The 23973-nt window shown below is 44.4% G+C and overlaps 3 protein-coding genes across 3 annotated transcripts in view; 1 reads left to right on the top strand and 2 right to left on the bottom strand.

The window, feature by feature from the left end:
- Nucleotides 1-23973, top strand: part of LOC309549119 (uncharacterized protein) — a 2919967-nt gene that overhangs the window by 189072 nt on the left and 2706922 nt on the right. The window lies entirely within an intron of this gene.
- Nucleotides 1-23973, bottom strand: part of LOC309549117 (uncharacterized protein) — a 4285597-nt gene that overhangs the window by 1665363 nt on the left and 2596261 nt on the right.
- LOC309549123 (uncharacterized protein) overlaps nucleotides 1-23973 on the bottom strand; it is a 275016-nt gene that overhangs the window by 138370 nt on the left and 112673 nt on the right. The gene's annotated exons all lie outside the window — the stretch shown is intronic.

The raw sequence follows: 23973 nt of genomic DNA, 5'->3' as shown, positions 1-23973 counted from the left end.
CCAGGCTGCTTTGCAAGATCCAGGAACTAGGCTCCCTCTAGTGGTAGCTGCATGGAATTTCCCGGGCTGTGACTTCCTTTTCACAAGATGAAGAAACTACATCTCCCAGGCTGCTTGGCAAGATCGAGGGTGCACGGCTGCACCGCACGGCACTATGGGGGAGGTTATTTAAAGGAAGAGAGAAGCGCGCGAAGGGGGGGCCTTTCTGCGCTGGACTCTGAGGAACCAGCGAGCGAGAGTGAAGGACTGACACTGGATATTGGGCCAGAGCCTTTTAGCCTGGAGGGACGACGTGGAACCGTCCCATCTCAAGCACGAGGCACATTCCTGGAGGTCATACTGCTGTTTGCCGAGACCGGAAGTCATCCGCCAGAAGGACCCCGCGCGGCTGGCATATAGCCAAAGGACTGAGACCGCAGTGGAAGCGCGCGAAGGAGAAACTTCTGTTGGTGAGAGGGCACATGCCCAATAACTGACTTTATCTGCTGAAGAGACAGTTTTATCTACAGATAGCGGTAGCGCAGCAGGAGGTGATAAAACCCCAGGGTTTATCACCATACTCTCTCAGGAGACTCATAGACAAACAATAAGGTCTGTAAAGGAGTCGCCAGAGGCTTATCTCTCTCGCAGAAGTTATTGCTCAGTTACGCAGACACCCTGCGGTGACAACTAACAGCTCGTTGTTTTCTCTCTCTTGATCTTTATTCCTAATCTGGATTACAAATGAGCTCTATTCAATAACCTTGCTAGCGAAGATCAACAAGAAAGAAGAGAACTCTGGGGGAGGGACTCAGATAGGCCCACCTACCTGGTACTGTGTCTAGCCTTAATGCAGGAGGAGTGTGGGGGTATTCTTTTACCTTTTTAAAGCTGTTTTAAATAACCTTTTATGGACTTGTATTGTATTGTATTGTATCTCCCCTATTCAATTTGATATATAGTAAACTAAGTTTGGTTAATTACAATCTTGTGCGTTGTTCCATTGTGTCACCCAGAAGGACTACTATTCAAGAAGGTAACAAGGTATTGTTGCATAGTGAAGTATTGTATTCCAACCTGTGTATCTATTTGATAGTTCAGTCCTATTCTGGGTCAGTTGTGCCTGAGGAGGGATCGAGCCAATTTGATTGGGTTGTTAGGCAGGGTGTAGACCCAATAATATAATCAGCAGCTCCTGCGGGGGTGGTGCTACATGGTGTAATATCTATATACCCTCTTCATGGTGTAATACCTATATACCCTCTTCATGGTGTAATATCTATATACCCTCTTCATGGTGTAATATATATATACCCTCTTCATGGTGTAATATCTATATACTCTCTTCATGGTGTAATATATATATACCCTCTTCATGGTGTAATATCTATATACCCTCTTCATGGTGTAATATCTATATACCCTCTTCATGGTGTAATATCTATATACTCTCTTCATGGTGTAATATATATATACCCTCTTCATGGTGTAATATCTATATATACCCTCTTCATGGTGTAATATCTATATACCCTCTTCATGGTGTAATATTTATATACCCTCTTCATGGTGTAATATCTATATACCCTCTTCATTGTCTGTTTTGTGAAATACAATGGATGAAACTTCTTTATTTTTGGGAAATTCAATATAAATAAAATTACAAAAAAGAATTCCCAGCACCGCTCACCTCTCCTGTCAGCAGCTCCATCATCTTCTTGGTGACTTCTAGAATTTTCTGCATGTTGTGTCTCTCAGGTTTTAGGGAGTCACATGGAGGCACTGTGATGGTCATATGATCACCTGACTTCAGAGGAGGAAATCTCTGTATTGAGGAACCAATAGGAATATCATGTTAGAATCCCAGAATCCCCCTCACCTCTCTGGTCAGGTCTGTGTTTTAGTAATAGAGATAAGAGTGATGTCATGTGACCTCCCAGAATCCTCCTCACCTCTCCGGTCAGCAGGTAGATGATCTCCAGGGTGAGGTTTAGTATCTTCTCAGTCATGTGACTCCGGTCCTCCTCCATCCTCATTGGTCATGTGATCTATACAGGTTTCCCTGTAAACCAATAATTGATGACGGAGAATGATGTGGACTGTACTGGTTGTACAATATTAGGATGGGGATGTATGGGGGATAATATGAGGGAAGAATGGACCCCGGTGGGATTACACAGAGGAACATTCAGTTTAGTGTTCTTTTGATCCAGAAGTCTCTTACCTTTGGCTTGACAGATCACAAAGTCTTTTTTGCTAGTTTTTGATCTGCTGGTAAAGAGGGACAAAATATGATTATTTTTATGTCTAAACAACCCCCCAACCCCACACCTAATACAAGTCAACTAAGTTGTTTAAAAAAAAGACTAATCGAGAAATAAGAATGAGGAGAATCTTCCGGCCCCGTAAGTGGGGAAATGTTCTGCCCCTGAAGGGGTTAATCTAGGTTTCCACACTATATATGTGTGTATCATCATCTGCTGGAGATAAAAGAGGTCACAGTGACTATGGAGGAAGAGGACGGACATGACGGGAGGGGGGGGGGGGGGGGTTTACTGGGTGTAAATAGAAAATAAGATCTTATTACCTCCTCTGCTTCCACTTCCAGCAATGTCTCCTCTCTACTTCCTCCTTACTCACCTCTCACCCGGAATTCCTATTTATATCTGACATCACTTCCTGTCTGTATTCCATAGAGACTTCCTGTCTGGGTAGAGGTCAGATCACCACCTTGTGGAGATCAGAGGAACTGCAGCCCTGGTAGTGTGAACACGGTCTTGTGCTGTGTGTGTATGTACTGTATATCCTTCCCCTTTCTCTCCTCCCTGAGTGTGTATGAAGAGGCGGAGCTCCTGCTGGAACAGCGGTCGGAGGAGGAAGCCGAGTCTAGGAGGGAGACTGACAGAAAGCGCAGCAGACTTGCAGGAGTGAGCGAGGAGGATCCAGTTCCTTTGCCATCGGAGGTGAGGAGAGTGTGAAGGATGTTTGTGACTCTGGTAGCTGAAAAGCTGGGAGTCATATTGCTCTGGTGAGTGGGGAAGCACTACTAGGGGGGCGCCCTCACCATCACGTGTGTAAATTGGTGGAAGAAGGCGTGGCTACACTACAGCTGGCACAGTTTGGAGCACAGAGAACTTTCACACCTTATCAACTTTTCATTCATTTGTGGACTTTTTTTTTGAGAAGTAGATGCAAAGTGGAAGCAGTGGACCTGCAGAGAACACTATATTGAGTACACAATATTGTATGATTACATGGATTTGCACAGGTTTTTAGGTTATTTAATATAGCAGCAAATATTATGAGATTAAAGTAATAGGTGTAAAGTGGAAGCAGTGGATCTGCAGGGAACAGCATCTTGAGCACAAAACACTTTATGTTGTATATAAATTTGCACATGGTTCAGTTTACTTCATCTATTGATAAACACCAAAAGATCAATGAAGTAGGTGTAAAGTGGGAGCAGTAGATCTGCTGAGAATATTATTTTGAGCTCCTAGCACTTTATATATGAAGGTATCCACATACAGTGCTGGGACAAGGTGATCAAGGGCCCAGGGCAAAGATGACAAACTGCAGCCCCCCTCCCTTAGGGTTAGGGTCAGGGTGCCCCCATTCCTGCAATAAAACCACTGCACCCAGGGCAGCCGCCCCTCCTGCCCACCCCTTTTCCTGGCCCTGTCCACATATTTTAGTGTATTTGTGATAATTTATGTGCACACACAATAGGACAGCGCTGTGACACATAATGCTCTTCTAGTTGATAAATAGAATACTTACCTTTGTTACAGCAGCAGTCCGGTATAAGTTATTTTTGTAGGTATTTGAGTTGTTACACATAGCGCAGGTTTTTTCCATTTATATTGGTGACATAATTGCCCAAATCTGGGGATTAGGAGCCATTTCCACCCTTTACTCTCGCCTGGGGTTTTTTGTATCCATATAACAGATGTTCTACACGACTAAATCTGCAATCAATTTTACTGCAAAATTAAAGGGGCCAAAATGTCTCCCCCCTGAGCAGTAATATATTTCTATCCCCCTTGGTGGGAGTGGAGATGACCCATCTATAAGGATATACAGTACATACACACAGCATAAGGCCGAGATGTTTCTCAGGGCTGCAGTTCCTCTGAGCTCCACAAGGTGGTGATTTCACTTCTACCCAGACAGGAAGTCTCTATGGAATACAGACAGGAAGTGATGTCAGGTACAGACAGGAAGTTTCGGGTGAGAGGTGAGTTGGGAGGAAGTAGAGAGAAGACATTGCTGGAGGTGGTGTTCTAAAATTTTATCGGACCCATGAAAATTCCGGACCTCGTCACTTCCCGCTGGTGCAAGCCCCGGTGCGCATGCGCACAAGGTCCGAGGAAATTCTAAGACTTAGAGAACAGCTGATTGAGAGGAGGAGGGGCTGAGGTGGGACGCACACACCGCCGCGGGAAAATTGCTGTCACGGGCGAACCATATGTGCTAGAGACCCCAAATTTCTATCAGCTATAGGGGAGCGTCTTGGCTACCTGCGATTTTGGGGTCTCTAGCAGCTTTGGTTCGCCCGTGACAGCAATTTTCCCGCGGCGGTGTGTGCGTCCCCCCTCAGTCCCTCCTCCTCTCAATCAGCTGTTCGCCAAGTCTTAGAATTTCCTCGGACCATGTGCGCATGCGCACCAGGGCTCGCACCAGCCGGAAGTGACGAGGTCCGATTTTTTCACCGGTCCGACAAAATTTTACAACAGTGGCAGCAGAGGAGGTAATAAGATTTTATTTTCTATTTACACCCAGTAACCCCCCCCCCCCCGTCATGTCCGTCCTCTTCCTCCATAATCACTGTGACGTATTTTATCTCCAGCAGATGATGATACTTATCTTTAAATCTCTGCCCTCTTAATAGTCTGATCATATAACTGTGCCCAATGCTCCCATCACCCTAAACCTTCTGGCAGCAGCCGCAATCCACAAAACTTGTTTTCCATTACTCTTCTTCCCAAAACCAATCTCCCCTTCTCCTGAGCCCTCTGGAATGCCCGCTCTGTCTGTGACAAACTCACCTCCCTCCATGACCTCTTTATCACAAATTCCTTTAACTTATTTGCCATTACTGAAATCTGGCTTCATGAATCCGACACTGCTTCTCCTGCTTCCCTCCCCCATGATGGTCTTCTCTGGACTCACTCTTCCAGACCTACGCAGCTCCTAACAGGTACTTCACCCACCTACCCCTATGCAACATGTGCTTAAGAGCGCAACTACATTTCAGAAAACGTAGCTGCGCTCTTAAGCACCTGTGGCGTAAGACTAAGTCCCAGAATGACTTCAACCAATATAAATCTGCCCTCTGAAAATGCCACTCTTGCCTCTTCACTGCCAAGCAGACAGCGCTTCTCTACCTTCAACTCTCTTCTTCGTCCTCCTCTTCCTCCACTCTCCAACTTACTCACTGCCCAGGAGATCACCAATCACTTCAACAATAAGATTGATGCAATTCATGAAGAGATCTCCAATGTACTATTTTTGTGTGACTAATACAATCCAAATAATTCTTACCTTCATTTCCCAAAGTTATCCGTCTACAAGGAGACCTGTATAGATCAAATGAGGATGGAGGAGGACCAGAGTCACATGACGGAGAAGATACTAAACCTCACCATGGAGATCATCTACCTGCTGACCGGAGAGGTGAGGAGGATTCTGGGAGGTCACATGACATCACTCTTATCTCTATTAATAAAACACAGACCTGACCGGAGAGGTGAGGAGGATTCTGGGAGGTCACATGACATCACTCTTATCTCTATTAATAGAACACAGACCTGACCAGAGAGGTGAGGAGGATTCTGGGAGGTCACATGACATCTCTCTTATCTCTATAAATAAAACACAGACCTGACCGGAGAGGTGAGGGGGATTCTGGGAGGTCACATGACATCACTCTTATCTCTATTATTAGAACACAAACCTGACCGGAGAGGTGAGGAGGATTCTGGGAGGTCACATGACATCACTCTTTATTAATAAAACACAGATCTGACCGAAGAGGTGAGGAGGATTCTGGGAGGTCACATGACATCACTCTTTATTAATAAAACACAGATCTGACCGGAGAGGTGAGGAGGATTCTGGGATTCTAACATGATATTCCTATTGGTTCCTCAATCCAGAGATTTCCTCCTCTGAAGTCAGGTGATCGAATGACCATCACAGTGCCTCCATGTGACTCCCTAAAACCTGAGAGACACAACATGCAGAAGATTCTAGAAGTCACCAAGAAGATGATGGAGCTGCTGACAGGAGAGGTGAGCGGTGCTGGGAATTCTTTTTTTGTAATTTTATTTTTATTGAATTTCCCAAAAATAAAGAGGAAAATAGTCAATGGTTTTAATTACGCAAACAACACAAACAGCATGAAGAGGGTATATAGATATTACAGCATTGTGACGGGAGTTACTTTGGGCGGGGGGCTTGTGGAACCCAGATTACCTTAGAGAGGTCAGGAAACTCCTTGCCCAGCTCCCCCGGCCTCTCCTATGTGTAAGTCACCCTGTGTCTATTAGGAGCACAGGGTGATGGAGAAACACAGTTTTGGGCCTTCACTAACCAGACTCACAGTACAACCACACCGGACTCAGCATTTCCTGTTACCCCAGTTATCCTGGGTTCTATATGTGTGGTTTGTGTTGAAAGAATGAAGGGGGCTCTTTCACTTAGGACCATAATATTTATGAACAATATCCCTCAAGAAATATATTATGATACATTGGTTCGACATTTTCAGGTTGCTTGTAGGAGTTTATCTAATAGACCATTGCTAGATAGTTTGAGGTGGGATGGGGTTTGTTGTTGTTAAGTGCCTGTATCCCATTGTTCTTTTGTTTCTGTCTGCCTTGGGATCAACCTATTATGGGATGTATATGTGTATGTGGATTAGCTACTAAAGGGGAGGGGGGATTGTCCCAGAGTGTATAACTCTTTGTGCCTGTGTTTGAATAAACAGTCTTATGCTTTTTACCACCCTACACTGATGTCTTGACAAGTGATTGGGTGAGCTAAGGGATCTTGGATCGTGCTGGTACCAGGCAACGGAAGCTTAAACGGCGGACATACTTTTCTTGAGTATGGGGCCTGTCACAAGCATGAAGAGGGTATATAGGTATTTCGCCATGAAGAGGGTATATAGATAATATAGCATGATATATCATGACTTGATAAAGTGCATGGGTGCGAAACATGTCATCACGTCAACTGTCCGAGCTTGCGTTCCATGCTGGGATCCCGAGGCTTCCTCTGGTTCTTCCTGCTCCCGCCCACTGGCCGATGTGATGTCACCCAAGTCCGTTGCTGCGCTCTGTCTGGTCCCCCGAGAGGCAGTATCGTATTTCCCAGGGATTTTGGATTGGCGCCCCTCTATCAGCCCTTCCATTAATGCCCAGGGACCTTTTGCAGTGGTATTGTTGGCTTTTTCATTAACTTGACTTTTCTTATCCACCACATTGTGGGTAATAAACTGTTGTGAGACTTTTACTCTTAATAGACCTGGCTGTTTTTTTCACAGTCCTGCAGCTAATTCTCCTTCTAGTGACCACTGGGGACACTTAGCGTGGTCTTTTGTTTTGTGTATGCCTGTATCTTGCACTATACAAAGTGTATTTAAAAGCTGCATAGGTTTGTCCTGGTCTTCCCATGAATCCATCTATGATCTGTACCCTCAGCGCTCGGTATACATGTTTGTTTAAAATGACGTAACTGAAATCTATTGGCTTCGGCCCAGGGCAGGATCCTTCCATAGGACAGGGAGTCTGGGATTGAAGGATTATATAAGAGGTTAAGCAGGAGAGAACATGGTGAAGAAAGAAAATACCGTGTGCAATATTTTTTCCATATGGACAACATAAATAGCATAGGGGAGGAGGATTGTTTCAGTGGAGAGGACATGGTGGAGTCAGCTGACCATAATAAAGGGCATGGGTGAGTGGGCTAGATAAGCCCAAATTATATTTCAGACCCGCGACTGGGTGGGGGATGGACAGACTAGGACATGAAAGTCTGGAGGTGGGAGGCATAATAATAATTTAACCACTTCCCACTGGAAGGCCGTCATATGACGTCCCGGTCTGGAAGTGGTGATATCTGGATGATGGGTGCAGCTACAGACATCATCCAGATATCTTTCTTTTCAGCCAGCAATTCCCTATCTTGTAAAAGCCCTAGCTGGTCATGAGCCGCTTGATTTACAGGCAGCGGGAGGGGATGTCCTCCCCCTCTCCGGCTGCCCTCCAGTGCCATAGAGCTGACCAAAAAATGGATGGTCCCCGGCCATCTCTATGCTCCTGGGAGTCTGAAAGCAACATTATGACATCACTTCTGGTGCTGTCAGATGTAAACACTGCCAGTTTTTCATCCTGGAAAGCAGAGATCAATGTTTTTTTTAACCACTTGCCGACCGCCGCACGACTATTTATGTCGGCGGTCAGCCCCTCACAGGCAGAGCGACGTAGGGCTACGTCACTAGCCTTTGAGGGTCTAGGGAGCGAGAGCGTGCCGCCGGAGGCTCACTTCCGCTCCCGCGTGGTCACTCGGCGATCGTCGGTGCAGAGGGAGAAAGGCAGGCGGCTGATGTAAACAAGCCGCCTGTCATTCTCCCCTGTGTAGGAATGGTGATCATACGGTTCTACTATGTAGGACTGTTGATCATTGTTCCTACACCTCAAGCCACAGCCAATCACAGTTAGAATCACGCCCCTAGGGACACACATAACCCCTCCCTCTCAAAAAAGTTAACCCCTTCCCTGCCAGTGTCATTTTTACAGTAACAGTGCATATGTATAGCACTGATTACTGTAGTAATGTCCCTGGTACCCCCAAAAGTGTCAAAAATGTCAGTCGAGGGTCCGATCTGTCCGCCGCAATGTCGCAGTCCCGCAAAAAAAATCACAGATCGCCGCCATTACGCGTTAAAAAAAAAAAACAACAAAAATGACAAAAATCTTTCCCTTTGTTAGTAAACGCAATAACTTTTGCGCAAACCAATCAAAATTCGCTTTTTGCGATTTTTGTTTTTTACCAAACATATGGTAAAAAAAAAAAATTGGCCCAAAATGTTAAAAAATTTTGATTTTTACTTTTTTTTGGGGGAATTTCATATAAAAAAAATGTGAAAAATATTGTTATTTTTCCAAAATTGACGCTCTTTTTTTGTTTATAGCGCAAAAAGTAAAAATCGCACAGGTGATCAAATACCACCAAAAGAAAGCTCTGTCATGCCTTATTCTTATTACAAGGGATGTGTACATTTCTAGTAATAGGAATAAAAGTGATAAAAAAAATAGAGTTGGTGTACAAATAAAAAAATTAATAAATAACAATAAAAAAGTTTTTAAAGCACTCCTGTCCCCTCGTGCTCGCAGGCAAAATCAAACACATACGTAGGTTGCGCCCGCATATATATATATATACGATGTTCAGACCACACACGTGAGGCATCGCTGTGAACGTTAGAGGGAGAGCAATAATTCTAGCACTAGACCTCCTCTGTAACTCTAAACAGGTAACCTGTAAACATTTGGAAAGCGTCGCCTATAGAGATTTTTAACCACTTAAGCCCCGGAAGATTTTACGCCCATTCCGACCAGGGGGTATTTTGCGATTCGGCACTGCGTGAATTTAACGCACAATTGCGCGGTCGTGCGACGCTGTACCTAAACGAATTTGACGTCCTTTTTTTCCCACAAACAGAGCTTTCTTTTGGTGGTATTTGATCACCTGTGCGATTTTTTGATCACGCGCTATAAACAAAAAAAGAGCGTCAATTTTGCAAAAATAGCAATATTTTTCACATTTTTTATATGAAATTCCCCCAAAAAAAATGTAAAAATCAAAATTTTTAAAAATTTTCGGCCAATTTATTTTATGCTACCTATGTTTGGTAAAAAAAATCGCAAAAAGCGTATTTTGATTGGTTTGCGCAAAAGTTATCGCGTTTACTAACAAAGGGAAAGATTTTTGTCATTTTTGTTGTTTTTTTTTTTAACGCGTAATGGCGGCGATCTGCGATTTTTTTTGCGGTACTGCGACATTGCGGCGGACAGATCGGACCCTTGACTGACATTTTTGACACTTTTGGGGTTACCAGTGACATTTCTACAGTAATCAGTGCTATACATATGCACTGTTACTGTAAAAATACACTGGTAGTGAAGGGGTTAACTTTATTTGGAAGGGAGGGGCTGTGTGTGTCCCTAGGGGCGTGGTTTCTAATGTGATTGGCTGTGGCTCTAGCTGTAAGGACACTGATCAACGGATCTACATACTAGATCCGTTTTATCAGTGTCTTTGCAGCGAGGAGAATGACAGGCAGTTTGTTTACACAAGCTGCCTGACATTCTCCCTCTCCCCCGCCGATTGCCGAGTGACCGGCGGACATCGGGTCCGCTGGTCACACGCGCGGGGGGGTCCGTGACCACGCGGGAGCGGGAGCGCGCCCCGGGGGGCGCGCGCTCGCTCCCTAGACCCTCACAAGCAAGCAACGTAGCCCTACGTTAGTTTGCCTGTGAGGGGCTGACCGCCGACGTAGATAGTCGTGCGGCGGTCGGCAAGTGGTTAAGTACCGTAGTTTTGCGCCATTTCACGAATGTGTGCAATTCTAAAGCATGACACGTGTTTGATATCTGACTACTCAGCGTAACATCATCTTATATATTTTACAAAAAAATGGGTTACAGGTATCTATTTTTTTTTCCATTAAAATGAATTAAAGTGTATTTTTTCCCAAACAATTGTGTTTGAAATATTGCTGCGACCGCCATTTTATTATTTAGGGTCTTTGCTGAATAAAATATATATTTTTTTTTAATGTTTGGGGGTTCTGAGTAATTTTTTAGCAATGAAATGATGATTTTTACATGTAGGAGAGAAATGCCAGAATTGGCCCGGATGGGAAGTGGTTAACAGGTCGGTGCTCCCAGACCACCCCTAGATCTCAGCCAAGCAAAGTGGATTGTGCTATGCGATGGGACTTATGGTGCCATAAAAATGTAACAAAGGTACTTTGCAGCAATTTCAGCCGAGAAAGAGGGACTTGGACCGGGAGAGTCTCCAATAGGTACAGCAGTTTGGGGAGGAACCACATTTTGAGGACATTTACCGTGCCTAGCCAGGAGATATTATACAGTAAGCATCCCATTGTTTCAGGGATAAATGTATGTCATGAAATAAAGAAGGAAGGTTAGGTTAGTATAATGAGGAGAAGGTGTCACATGAATAACGAGGTATTTGAGGGAACAGGTACACTAGTGATACGAGTAAGCGGATTGTAAGGTGCCCAGAGTTGTGGGAGGAATGTTGATAGAAAGAGCCTCGATCTTAGAAGTATTAATCTTATACCCCGGCAGTGTACTCAGGTAGATGATTGACAATTATTAGTAGTTATAATTTATACACAGCATGTTTGTTACAATGAATGTTTTATTATATATTCAGAGTGGAAACCTCGGGGATGATAATATTGATGTTAAAGAAGAGTATAAAGAGGAGGATGAGGAGTATGGAGTGATGGAGGAGTTTTCAGAAGGACACAAGGATATGATGGAGCCACCTAATACCAGGAACCCACCAGAGAGATGTCCCCGTCCTCTGTATTCCCGGGACTCCACACCGGAAGATCACACCATCCCTCAATGTTACAAGGTTGGTGCGATGGAGTATCTAGAACATGGACTTGTGGAGATGATGTGAGGATATTTTATGTGAGCTTATATTTTACAGATGATTTTACTCTCATTTTCTTTAGGGTAAAGATCTGATAGATATAAAAGTTGAGGTTAAGTCAGAAGAAGAAGAGACGTATGTGAGGGATGATCAGCAGTCTATGGAGGAGGATGGAATAACGGGGACATTTATAGAGGAGGACACTCCTACAGAGATCAGCACAGGTGGGTCATTAACACTAAATACATTCCTCCACCCATACTGCTCACTGATTGGTCCAGAGTGCCCAGGTCTAGCAAGATCTCTGACCACAATTTTCCCAGATTTGCTTGCTCTGATATCTGCTGGCTGTGCCGGGTGGAGGGATATGTCTGTATAGTCTCAGACCCAAGTCACCAGTCTCAGGAGATAGGAGGCAGCGGTGTGGGACCTCTGCAATTTGTCTCAAGTAACATATAAGCTTCCCCCACACTATATACTCTATGTTGTATATTACATACTCCTGATCCCTGCACTATATACTCTATGTTGTACATTACATACTCCTGACCCCTGCACTATATACTCTATGTTGTACATTACATACTCCTGACCCCTGCACTATATACTCTATGTTGTACATTACATACTCCTGATCCCTGCACTATATACTCTATGTTGTACATTACATACTCCTGACCCCTGCACTATATACTCTTTGTTGTACATTACATACTCCTGACCCCTGCACTATGTACACTATATTGTACATTACATACTCCTGATCCCTGCACTATATACTCTATGTTGTACATTACATACTCCTGACCCCTTCACTATATATACTGAATGCTGTACATTACATACTCCTGACCCCTGCTCTACATATTCTGTTAAACCAAAACTCTAAAGCTACGTGAAAACCAGTCTGTGACTAAGTATACTAAATATATACAAAATATATTTCTGCTGTGTTTACATCAATACAAATAAAAAAAAAAAAAATCATGAATTATGCAAATATAAAGTGCACTCAAAAGTTAACGCTTACAATTGTTCATAAAACTTATGTAAAACATAAAGTCCCCGCCCAGTGTCCACAAATATGATGTTACATATTCCTGACCCCTATATATACTCTGTTATACGCTAAAAAGTTGTACATTACATAGTGCTGACCCCCGCACTATATACTTTTTGTTGTACATTACATAGTCCTGACCTCTACAGTATATACTTTGTTTTGTATATTACATAGTCCTGATCCTTGCTGTACATACAATAACCCAATGATGGTGGTCTTTAGGATCAGTCCAGTCTTCATCTTGGTTCTCCCCCCATCCTCACTCTCTGACCTCTGGTGGGGCTCAGCCCCGCTGTTATTCATGACTAAATCATGGAGTAAATAAGGAAGTGCAGGACTTCTTGTGTTGGGAAGATGGCAATGAGTGATAATGGGGGAGGGGACACTCGTCCTATAATCCCCTCATCACTGTCACTCTTATAAAAGACAGTTCTCGTTGTTTCCTCACTCTCTGACTAAGGTCCATGAATAAAGAAATGAACTGGTAGGAGATCAGAGGACCCATTTACTAGTTACCTTGAGGGGGGAATTGTAAGATCCTCAGAGACAAAGCTGCCTGATGTGGGCGGAGTCCTGGTTTAGGGGAACCAATCTGCTGATGTCTAGTAATAATGTTTGTATTTCTATTTTAGAAGATGGACACGAAATGAGGAAAACCTCAGAGGATTGTCTCACTTTGTCTCCAGACTGTAAAGTAGAAGATGAGGACATCACACAGTATAGTCCAGGAGAAAACCCGACTACCTCAAATCTCCATCCAGCACCACACAGTGTAGATGGACCATCGTATTCCTCTTATCCTGAGGAACCTCAGACTGTGAGGGATGGTCCCGGACCATCGTATTCCTCTTATCCTGAGGAACCTCAGACTGTGAGGGATGGTGCCGGACCATCGTATTCCTCTTATCCTGAGGAACCTCAGACTGTGAGGGACGGTGCCGGACCATTGTATTCCTCTTATCCTGAGGAACCTCAGATTGTGAGGGACGGTGCCGGACCATCGTATTCCTCTTATCCTGAGGAACCTCAGACTGTGAGGGACAGTGCCGGACCATCGTATTCCTCTTATCCTGATGCACCTCAGACTGTGAGGGACGGTGCCGTCCTTCCAACACATAAGAGGTTCTCCTGTACTGAGTGTGGGAAATGTTTTGCACGGAAGTCCCATCTATTCACACATCAGAGATTACACACGGGGGAAAAGCCGTATTCCTGTCCTGAGTGCGGAAAATGTTTTTCAGACAAGTCCAGTTTTTACAAACATCAGAAATTGCACACGGGGAAGATGTATTCCTGTCCTGGGTGTGGGAAATGTTTTTCACAGAAGGCCAGTCTTTACAGACATCAGAGATCTCACACGGGGGAGAAGCCGTATTCCTGTCCTGAGTGCGGGAAATGTTTTTCAGTGAAGTCCAATCTTAACATACATCTGAGATCTCACACGGGTGAGAAGCCATATTCCTGTCCTGAGTGTGGGAAATGTTTTTCACTGAAGCCTAATCTTTACAGACATCAGAGAACTCACACAGGGGAGAAGCCACTTTCCTGTCCTGAGTGAGGGAATTATTCCTCATTGAAGTCCTGTCTTCCTGTACATCAGGGATCCCACACAACCCTGGAGGTGTATTAGTGCCTTGAGTGCGGGAAATGTCTTCTATATGAATGTTGGTGGACATGTGGGGAAGAAGCACACCCTGATATACACCTCAGATATACGCCATGGCTGATCTTCATCATGTAAGAAACACTTCATAAGGAGATCAGAGATCACCAGAGACATGGATGAAGTGTTGTCCCGTGTTGGCCATTGATAGCTGGAGAAAAATAAAAATGGAATCCTTACCTTTCATTGGCTGAGTACATTTTGTGGTTTAACCTTTCACAAACACTTAGAGGTCTATTTTTAAAAATAATAATTGAACGAAGGTGACCAGTATTTGCCCAGCCATGATGAATGTTGGGCATATTTCATTACGTAAAGTGACTTCCTTGGCTCCATCTAGTGGCCACAATGCGGTATTCATATAAATCATATAAACCCCCACTGAACTATAAATAATGAATATCAAAACCAGATTTAAGATCCTAACGTGAAATCTGCCCTCATAATAACCCCTCAAATTTAAAATATATATTCAGTACAGTGTGTATGTGTGTGTGTATGTATATATGTATGTATGTATGTATGTGTATATATATATATATATATATATATATATATATATATATATGAAGATTTTGCTGATGTCATATGGCGCTAATAAAGTTTACCCAAAACTATTGTAAGAATTTATAATACAATGTGATATAAATAAATAATAGGATGTGAATCCCCAGAATTCTTAGACCCTCCTCAGTGAATAAATATATAAGATAATCTGATAGAATGTGTCCTTATTACTACAATCCAGCCCACATAATGTGTAACTCTCCGTGTACACCAATCCATCTTCATATATTTGTGGTCACCGCTGTGACTGGAATACTGGAGTGCAGCCCACCCCCCATTGAAGGACTTACACTCACCAGATAAATATTCCCCAAATGTGTGGATTTGGGATAAAACAGCATAAAATCCGGAATGGATGGATGAGCCGAGCACGGCCTCCCAGTATATCCTCCTCCGAGCCTCAGAATTCCACTGGATCTCCAGCTTCTGATTTCCCCCCAACTATGTGACTGCTCCGTCTCATCATATATACGGCACGGATCTTCCCAAAAAGAACATTAAAGCCTCAATAGTATGATAATGTATAAACTGTATTACTTTTATGTATAAAATACACTCACATAAGAACCAATCAACATAGCCCATCAAACACCGGCAATACGGTGATCCCCTCCCCCTGTCCAGCGGCTGTCGGTGTGTATACGGCTGTTCTCCCTGTCCAGCGGCTGTCAGTGTGTATACGGCTGTTCTCCCTGTCCAGCCTCTGTCAGTGTGTATACGGCTGTTCTCCCTGTCCAGTGGCTGTCAGTGTGTATACGGCTGTTCTCACTGTCCAGCGGCTTTCAGTGTGTATACGGCTGTTCTCCCTGTCCAGCGGCTGTCAGTGTGTATACGGCTGTTCTCCCTGTCCAGTGGCTGTCAGTGTGTATACGGCTGTTCTCCCTATCCAGCGGCTGTCAGTGTGTATACGGCTGTTCTCCCTGTCCAGCGGCTGTCAGTGTGTATACGGCTGTTCTCCCTGTCCAGCGGCTCTCAGTGTGTATACGGCTGTTCTCCCTGTCCAGCGGCTGTCAGTGTGTATACGGCTGTTCTCCCTGTCCAGCGGCTGTCAGTGTGTATATGGCTGTTCTCCCTGTCCAGCGGCTGTCAGTGTGTAAACGGCTGTTCTTCCTGTCCAGCGGCTGTCAGTGTGTATACGGCTGTTCTCCCTGTCCAGCGGCTGTCAGTGTGTATACGGCTGTTCTCCCTGTCCAGCGGCTGTCAATGTGTATACGGCTGTTCTTCCTGTGCAGCGGCTGTCAGTGTTTATACGGCTGTTCTCCCTGTCCAGCGGCTGTCAGTGTGTATACGGCTGTTCTACCTGTCCAGCGGCTGTCAGTGTGTATACGGCTGTTCTCTCTGTCCAGCCGATGTCAGTGTGTATACGGCTGTTCTCCCTGTAGAGCAGCTGTCAGTGTGTATATGGCTGTTCTCCCTGTCCAGTGGTTGTCAGTGTGTTTACAGCTGTTCTCCCTGTCCAGCGGCTGTCAGTGTGTATACGGCTGTTCTCTCTGTCCAGCGGCTGTCAGTGTGTATACAGCTGTTCTCTCTGTCCAGCGGCTGTCAGTGTGTATGCAGCTGTTCTCCCTGTCCAGCGGCTGTCCGTGTGTATACAGCTGTTCTCCCTGGCCAGTGGCTGTCAGTGTGTATATAGCTGTTCTCTCTGTCCAGTGGCTGTCAGTGTGTATACAGCTGTTCTCCCTGTCCAACGGCTGTCAGTGTGTATACTGCTGTTCTCTCTGTCCAGCGGCTGTCAGTGTGTATACTGCTGTTCTCCCTGTCCAGCGGCTGTCAGTGTGTATACGGCTGTTCTCTCTGTCCAGTGGCTGTCAGTGTCTATACGGCTGTGTGACAAGACCAATCTCGCCACTGGGCATTGGAGAAGCCTGGTTGCTCGCCTCCTGCAAGGTGACTATGGACCCTCTCATCAGCCCATACTAAACGTAAACCCCATGGCAATTTGACTGTGTTTGTGGCACCTGAGTGCTGTTTGGATATGTTGAGCGCTCAGATCCAGGCTATCTGGGGATGGGTTGAATGTGGGGGTTCTGTTCAGTAGACTGGGAGTTATGCATTTTTGTGTCTTTTTGTGTTTCTTTAACCATGTGGCTAATGGAGTCTTGCCTCTATCCTGGAAGCTAAACCTTATTCCTGTAAACTGTAAGGCACAGGAAATACACTCCTAATATGGTCATTCCAGGAAGTTCTGAGGAGACGGACTGTCTAAGGTGGCTCTCCATTCACCTATTGTCAGGTGTGCTAATGACCTCACCTGTTGTCTGCTAAGGGATGTATTGACACTCAGAGTAATGTGTATTGAGGGCTCGTTAGGGAACCATTGTTCTGTGTCTGACTATTGTACATTGATTGCCCCCTGGGGCTTCTGTCTCCTTGCACCTGGCAGCCTTTCTGGTCAAGCTATCTGACCAATCACTGCTGACTCATTTTCGGACCCTCATTTGCATGGCTGGAGAGGACCTTATGGGGGACTACAGGTACTGTGAAATTGACCAATGGGAAAGCGGTTGTTGGGTTAAGGATGTTCCAATTTCTGTATAAAAGTGTGCTGTGTTCTTCCAATAAATGTTGTTGTTCCTGTTTTAACCTCAACACGGAGCTTTGTCTCGTTATTGGGGGGATTTATTGTATGCTGTTCCAGTTTGACTGCTAGGAGTGTAAACCCTTCATATGGTTCTTCCTATTCAGCTGTACGCAGCATTCATAAGGTTCCAGCTACACTGTTTGCATCATTCCTTGGTTTCCAGTTCGGGAGTTTGGTGTCCTGCAAGTAGCTGTGCCTGTAGCTCTGGAAGGGGAAGATCTCCTGAACGGTTTTAACCCTTTTTACGCTGAGGTTCGTAACAGGCTGTTCTCCCTGTCCAGGGGCTGTCAGTGTGTATACGGCTGTTCTCCCTGTCCAGCGGCTGTCAGTGTGTATACGGCTGTTCTCCCTGTCAAGCCGCTGTCAGTGTGTATACGGCTGTTCTCCCTGTCCAGCGGCTGGCAGTGTGTATACGGCTGTTCTCTCTGTCCAGCGGCTGTCAGTGTGTATATGGCTGTTCCCCCTGTCCAGCGGCTGTCAGTGTGTATACGGCTGTTCTCCCTGTCCAGCGGCTGTCAGTGTGTATACGGCTGTTCTCCCTGTCCAGTGGCTGTCAGTGTGTATATGGCTGTTCTCCCTGTCCAGCGGCTGTCAGTGTGTATACGGCTGTTCTCTCTGTCCAGCGGCTGTCAGTGTGTATACGGCTGTTCTCCCTGTCCAGTGGTTGTCAGTGTGTATACGGCTGTTCTCTCTGTCCAGCGGCTGTCAGTGTGTATACGGCTATTCTCCCTGCGCCAGCCGCCTCTGATCACCCCCACTCATCTCTGCTGGCCCACAAACATACAGTGCTTTGCGAAAGTATTCGGCCCCCTTGAACTTTTTGACCTTTTGCCACATTTCAGGCTTCAAACATAAAGATATAAAGATGTAATTTTTTGTGAAGAATCAACAAGTGGGACACAATCGTGAAGTGGAATGAAATTTATTGGATATTTCAAACTTTTTTAACAAATAAAAAACTGAAAAATTGGGCGTGCAAAATTATTCAGCCCCCTTAAGTTAATACTTTGTAGCGCCACCTTTTGCTGCGATTACAGCTGTAAGTCGCTTGGGGTATGTCTCTATCAGTTTTTGCCCATTCCTCCTTGCAAAAAAGCTCGAGCTTGGTGAGCTTGGATGGAGAGTGTTTGTGAACAGCAGTTTTCAGTTCTTTCCACAGATTCTCGATTGGATTCAGGTCTGGACTTTGACTTGGCCATTCTAACACCTGGATATGTTTATTTGTGAACCATTCCATTGTAGATTTTGCTTTATGTTTTGGATCATTGTCTTGTTGGAAGACAAATCTCCATCCCAGTCTCAGGTCTTTTGCAGACTCCATCAGGTTTTCTTCCAGAATGGTCCTGTATTTGGCTCCATCCATCTTCCCATCAATTTTAACCATCTTCCCTGTCCCTGCTGAAGAAAAGCAGGCCCAAACCATGATGCTGCCACCACCATGTTTGACAGTGGGGATGGTGTGTTCAGGGGGATGAGCTGTGTTGCTTTTACGCCAAACATAACGTTTTGCATTGTTGCCAAAAAGTTTGATTTTGGTTTCATCTGACCAGAGCACCTTCTTCCACATGTTTGGTGTCTCCCAGGTGGCTTGTGGCAAACTTTAAATGACACTTTTTATGGATATCTTTAAGAAATGGCTTTCTTCTTGCCACTCTTCCATAAAGGCCAGATTTGTGCAGTATACGACTGATTGTTGTCCTATGGACAGAGTCTCCCACCTCAGCTGTAGATCTCTGCAGTTCATCCAGAGTGATCATGGGCCTCTTGGCTGCATCTCTGATCAGTCTTCTCCTTGTATGAGCTGAAAGTTTAGAGGGACGGCCAGGTCTTCGTAGATTTGCAGTGGTCTGATACTCCTTCCATTTCAATATTATCGCTTGCACGGTGCTCCTTGGGATGTTTAAAGCTTGGGAAATCTTTTTGTATCCAAATCCGGCTTTAAACTTCTCCACAACAGTATCTCGGACCTGCCTGGTGTGTTCCTTGTTCTTCATGATGCTGTCTGCGCTTTAAACGGACCTCTGAGACTATCACAGTGCAGGTGCATTTATACGGAGACTTGATTACACACAGGTGGATTCTATTTATCATCATTAGTCATTTAGGTCAACATTGGATCATTCAGAGATCCTCACTGAACTTCTGGAGAGAGTTTGCTGCACTGAAAGTAAAGGGGCTGAATAATTTTGCACGCCCCATTTTTCAGTCTTTTATTTGTTAACAAAGTTTGAAATATCCAATAAATTTTATTCCACTTCATGATTGTGTTCCACTTGTTGTTGATTCTTCACAAAAAATTTCAGTTTTATATCTTTATATTTAAAGCCTGAAATGTGGCAAAAGGTCGCAAAGTTCAAGGGGGCCGAATACTTTCGCAAAACACTGTAGTAAAACCACGCCCCTAATGGTTTTTGATGGGCTTTGTCAGGGGTGTGACTACGCATTTCAGAGCATGCGCACTTCTTTCTTAAGTCTAGGATTAGGAAAGGAGTGCTCATGCTCTGAAATGTGTAGCCACATCCAGTTATCCTCCAATTGTGACATCACTTGTGCCCTGTGGGCGGTGCATTCCAGCATGGTTCTGAGGCAAGCAGAGGGACCTGTCAGCACTGGCGCTGTGTACAGCTCATGGAGAACCCTCGCAGGGAGATGGGCACATTTATTATAGCGACTTGCTTTTTTATGAAGAGGGCAATGCTTACTTATACATGTGCATTGACAATTGTGTTACAATATGAACAATAAATATGTCTTTATACTGCACTTAGAATGCCTCTCCCTCCTATTTATTTTCTCTGTAGCACCCTCTAGTGTGCTATCAGTTTAGGTACAGGCAAATTTATTGACTCATGGTAAGTGTGAGCCCGGAATCTGGGTCAGGGTTTGTCAGGGTTTACTGCAGGTCAGGCTGGATGACTCACAGAGAAGACAGCCAAACACTCCCATCACTCAGGGGTCTTCAACCAATGTCACATCACATACAGGGTCCAATGGCCCGGTAGGTGCAGCCCTCCTTGGATGGTGATATCCCTTGTGAAACTACAAAAAATGAAGAAGTGGAAGGCGCACACCCCTAGTGCATTACCTGAGTAAAAACTGAATTTATTATTGCTTTGCTGCATTTAAACATGAGCTATTTGGTTGTGTTAATTAGCACAGCTCTGAAGAAGGGGGTGCGCCCCCGAAACGTGTTGGCCTGTTTATGTGAGGACACTTGGATTTTCTGCCTCGTGTATCCTTTGTACATGCTGTATACTTCTGCACCTTTGTGAGTATGCATTTTATTGGTTGCTTTTCATATTAATAAATTCTGTGTTTACTCGGATTGTGCACTAGGGTTTGCGCCTTCTCCTTCTTTGCTTTTTGGGGATATCTCACATAGACATCTCTGGTGCCCCCCCGGTTCTGGAAGTTTAGAGAAACTTCTAGAAGTTAGTGAGTGGAGGCCAGAATGGTTGATCTGCATATTTAGGTGAACCTGTGGTTAGTCCAGTCCTTAAATAGGGGAGAGCCATGCTAGCATAAAAGTTGGGTGCAGGGGTGGACTGACAATTCATGGGGAAGTCAGGCAATAGGAGATCATTGGGCCCCCTGCGTCCCCACCCACATGCAGACCACACCCACACAAAGCCCCACCTACATATTTCACTGCTCACAGATGGTTTAAAGCAGCAATATAAGAAAAGCAGTGTGCCCCCTTCTAGCAGCAGCTAAACTGTCCTTCACACTCATGGTTTGTCCTCAAAAGTCAGCATATACTAGCAATGTCAGCAAGCAGAGGTGTAACTACAGGGGTTGCAGGGATCGCAATAGTGACCCAGCCTCCTGCTCCCCTGTCACATTGTGTTTAACTAGATAGGAGGAACAGCAGGGGCCTGCATATAGAGGAACCAATGCTTTCTATTTTTCTCCTGTAGCCACTGAAAGCCAGCTACTCTCTCCTACCAGCATGTACCAGCTGCAGGAGGGCATTGGTTCCTTTATATGCCACCCCCACTGCCCCTTCTATGTGTCCTCAATCTCCTTTCTCTGGCTCACAACAGCTGTGATTAGCTGTTGGCATGGTAGGTGCCACTGGGTAGAAGGCAGAAAGACCAGACTAGCTAGAATGAACCCGGAAGTGATGTGGTGTATTAGGTGACTTCTGGGTTCAGTGCTATCATTCCTGACCGCTGTGGCTGGAGAAGCTGTGAATGGAGAATGATCTGCTCTCCATAATCTTCAGTAGAGGGCAGATAGACTCCTGATGTCTCATTAAAAAGAACATGTCACAATAAAATGCTATCACATAGGGGGGCTGTTGGTCTATTATGAAATGATAAAAAGTTAAGTAAAAAAAGTAAAAAAAAAAAAGTTACACCCAAAAACTAAAACCCCGCCCCAAAATCTTTTTGTTCCCGTGTACAATTTTGGCCAACAAGAACATGAAGTCATTTAAGGAAGAGAGGAAAGATCGCTGGTGCCGCACATCCATGGAGTCCTATGGTGGTATGAGAGAGACAACCTCAGCCTGGGCTCCCGCCAGGCCGTGCCCTCAACATATTTTACTCCGCCCCCGGAGCTTAGTCATGGGGAAGAACATGAAATATATTAAGGTCTGTGTGTGTCTCAGGACATTTTCCACTGGTTTATTTAGAAGGGTAATACTTGCATCTGTGGTAACAATGGCCGTCGTACCTGAAAAAATAAAAGCGTGTCCCCCCTCATCCAAAAGAGGAGCACTTTAGGACAAGTCCACCATATGTGTAGAAACGTGTCCATCTGGCCACACCCCCTGAAGCAGGAGGCCGACGAGCCCGGGTGATGACACCAATTTCTATTATACTTAGCGCCATCAAATGGCCAAATGCACATTTTTAGTTTTAAATGAATGGTTGGTTTAACCGCTTAAGCTCCGAAAGGTTTTACCCCCTTCATGACCAGAGCATTTTTTGCTATTCAGCACTGCGCTACTTTAACTGGGAATTACGAGGTCATGCAACACTGTATACAAATTATATTAATATCATTTTTTTACACAAATAAAGCTTTTTTGTGGCCTTTGATCACAACTGGGTTTATTTTTTATTATATAAACAAAAATCAAACATTTTGAAACATAAAAAACACAATATTTCTATTATAAAATATATCCAATAAAGAAAAAAAATCTGCATAAGTTTGGGTCAAACTGTATTCTGCTACATGACTTTGATAACATAAAAATCCCATGAAGTGTATATTAATTGGTTTGAGTGAAAGTTATAGTCTACAAACTATGGTGGAATTTACACAGCTTTGAGGTTATACTGGTAATGGTGGTGATCAACAACTTAGAGTGGGACTGTAATAGTGTGGCGGACAATTAACTGACACTGACATCACCAGTGACACCAATACAGAGATCAATAATATTATACACTGTCACTGTACTAATGACACTGACTGGGAATGGGTTAACATCTAGGGGCAATAAAAGGGTTAACTGTGTGCCTAACAATGTGTAGTGTGTGTAATCTGCGCTGCTTTCACTAACCACCGTTGTTTATTTTCCCTGATTTACAGAAAATTCATTGGACGAATGTGACAAACATTCATTCAGCTGTTTAAAATTCTGGCTGTATTTTAATTACTACAGTGATTTCCTATGATCGCCAGCTCCATCTAGTGGACATATTACGGTATTTTTCTTGAAATACTTCAATCAGTAAAAATAGTGCAATAGAGCATTATGGCCACTAGATGGAGTCAATGATCATATGAAATAAAATATTGCCAAAACTTGTCACAGCTGGGTGAATGTTGGTCACACTCATTTAACTATTTTTGTATTTTTAAATAGACCTCTAAATGTTTCTGAAAGCTCACACCACAAAATGTACTCAGCCAATGAAAGGTAATGACTCTGTCACAGACCTAACCAGGACAGAGGCTTTTGGAGAGGACTGGGAGCGAGCCTCTTACCCAGTGACTATGGGCCCTGGCATTTAAGGGAACACTACTCTTTGGAAGGTGTATGCCTGGGGGATCCGTGGAGTGGTCTTGTTTCTGATTCATGTTAATGTCTCCCCAAAACACACAGACTCCGGGAACTGGAGGTTCCATATCCATATTTCGGGCCTCTATGCCTCAAACCAGCAATGACTGTAGATGTTATGTAACTGAAACCACTGGGGCCTCCTGCTATAACGTGTTTATGGTAAGTAGATCTCTCCCATTGTTCCATTGTTTCTGTCTGTCTGCTAGTAATGTCCCCTCCACCTAGGCTGGTTTAAGTGACCAGTTAATTAGCTCATGTTAAGTATATCACTGTAAGTTATCAGTTGCTAGAGGGGGAGTAGCGTAGTTCATGTTGGCTGTTCCTTAGTTATGTTAATTATATTCTTGTTTACAGTTTGTATTGTTAGGGTAATATGATCAGGAGGGGATGTCCTCCTGTAT

The sequence above is a fragment of the Pelophylax lessonae genome, assembly GCF_965119305.1.
Source record: "Pelophylax lessonae genome assembly, chromosome: 3".
Classification (NCBI taxonomy): Eukaryota; Metazoa; Chordata; class Amphibia; order Anura; family Ranidae; genus Pelophylax; species Pelophylax lessonae.
The sequence above is the reverse complement of the archived record's forward strand: the minus strand, read 5'-3'. Positions and strand labels throughout refer to the sequence as shown.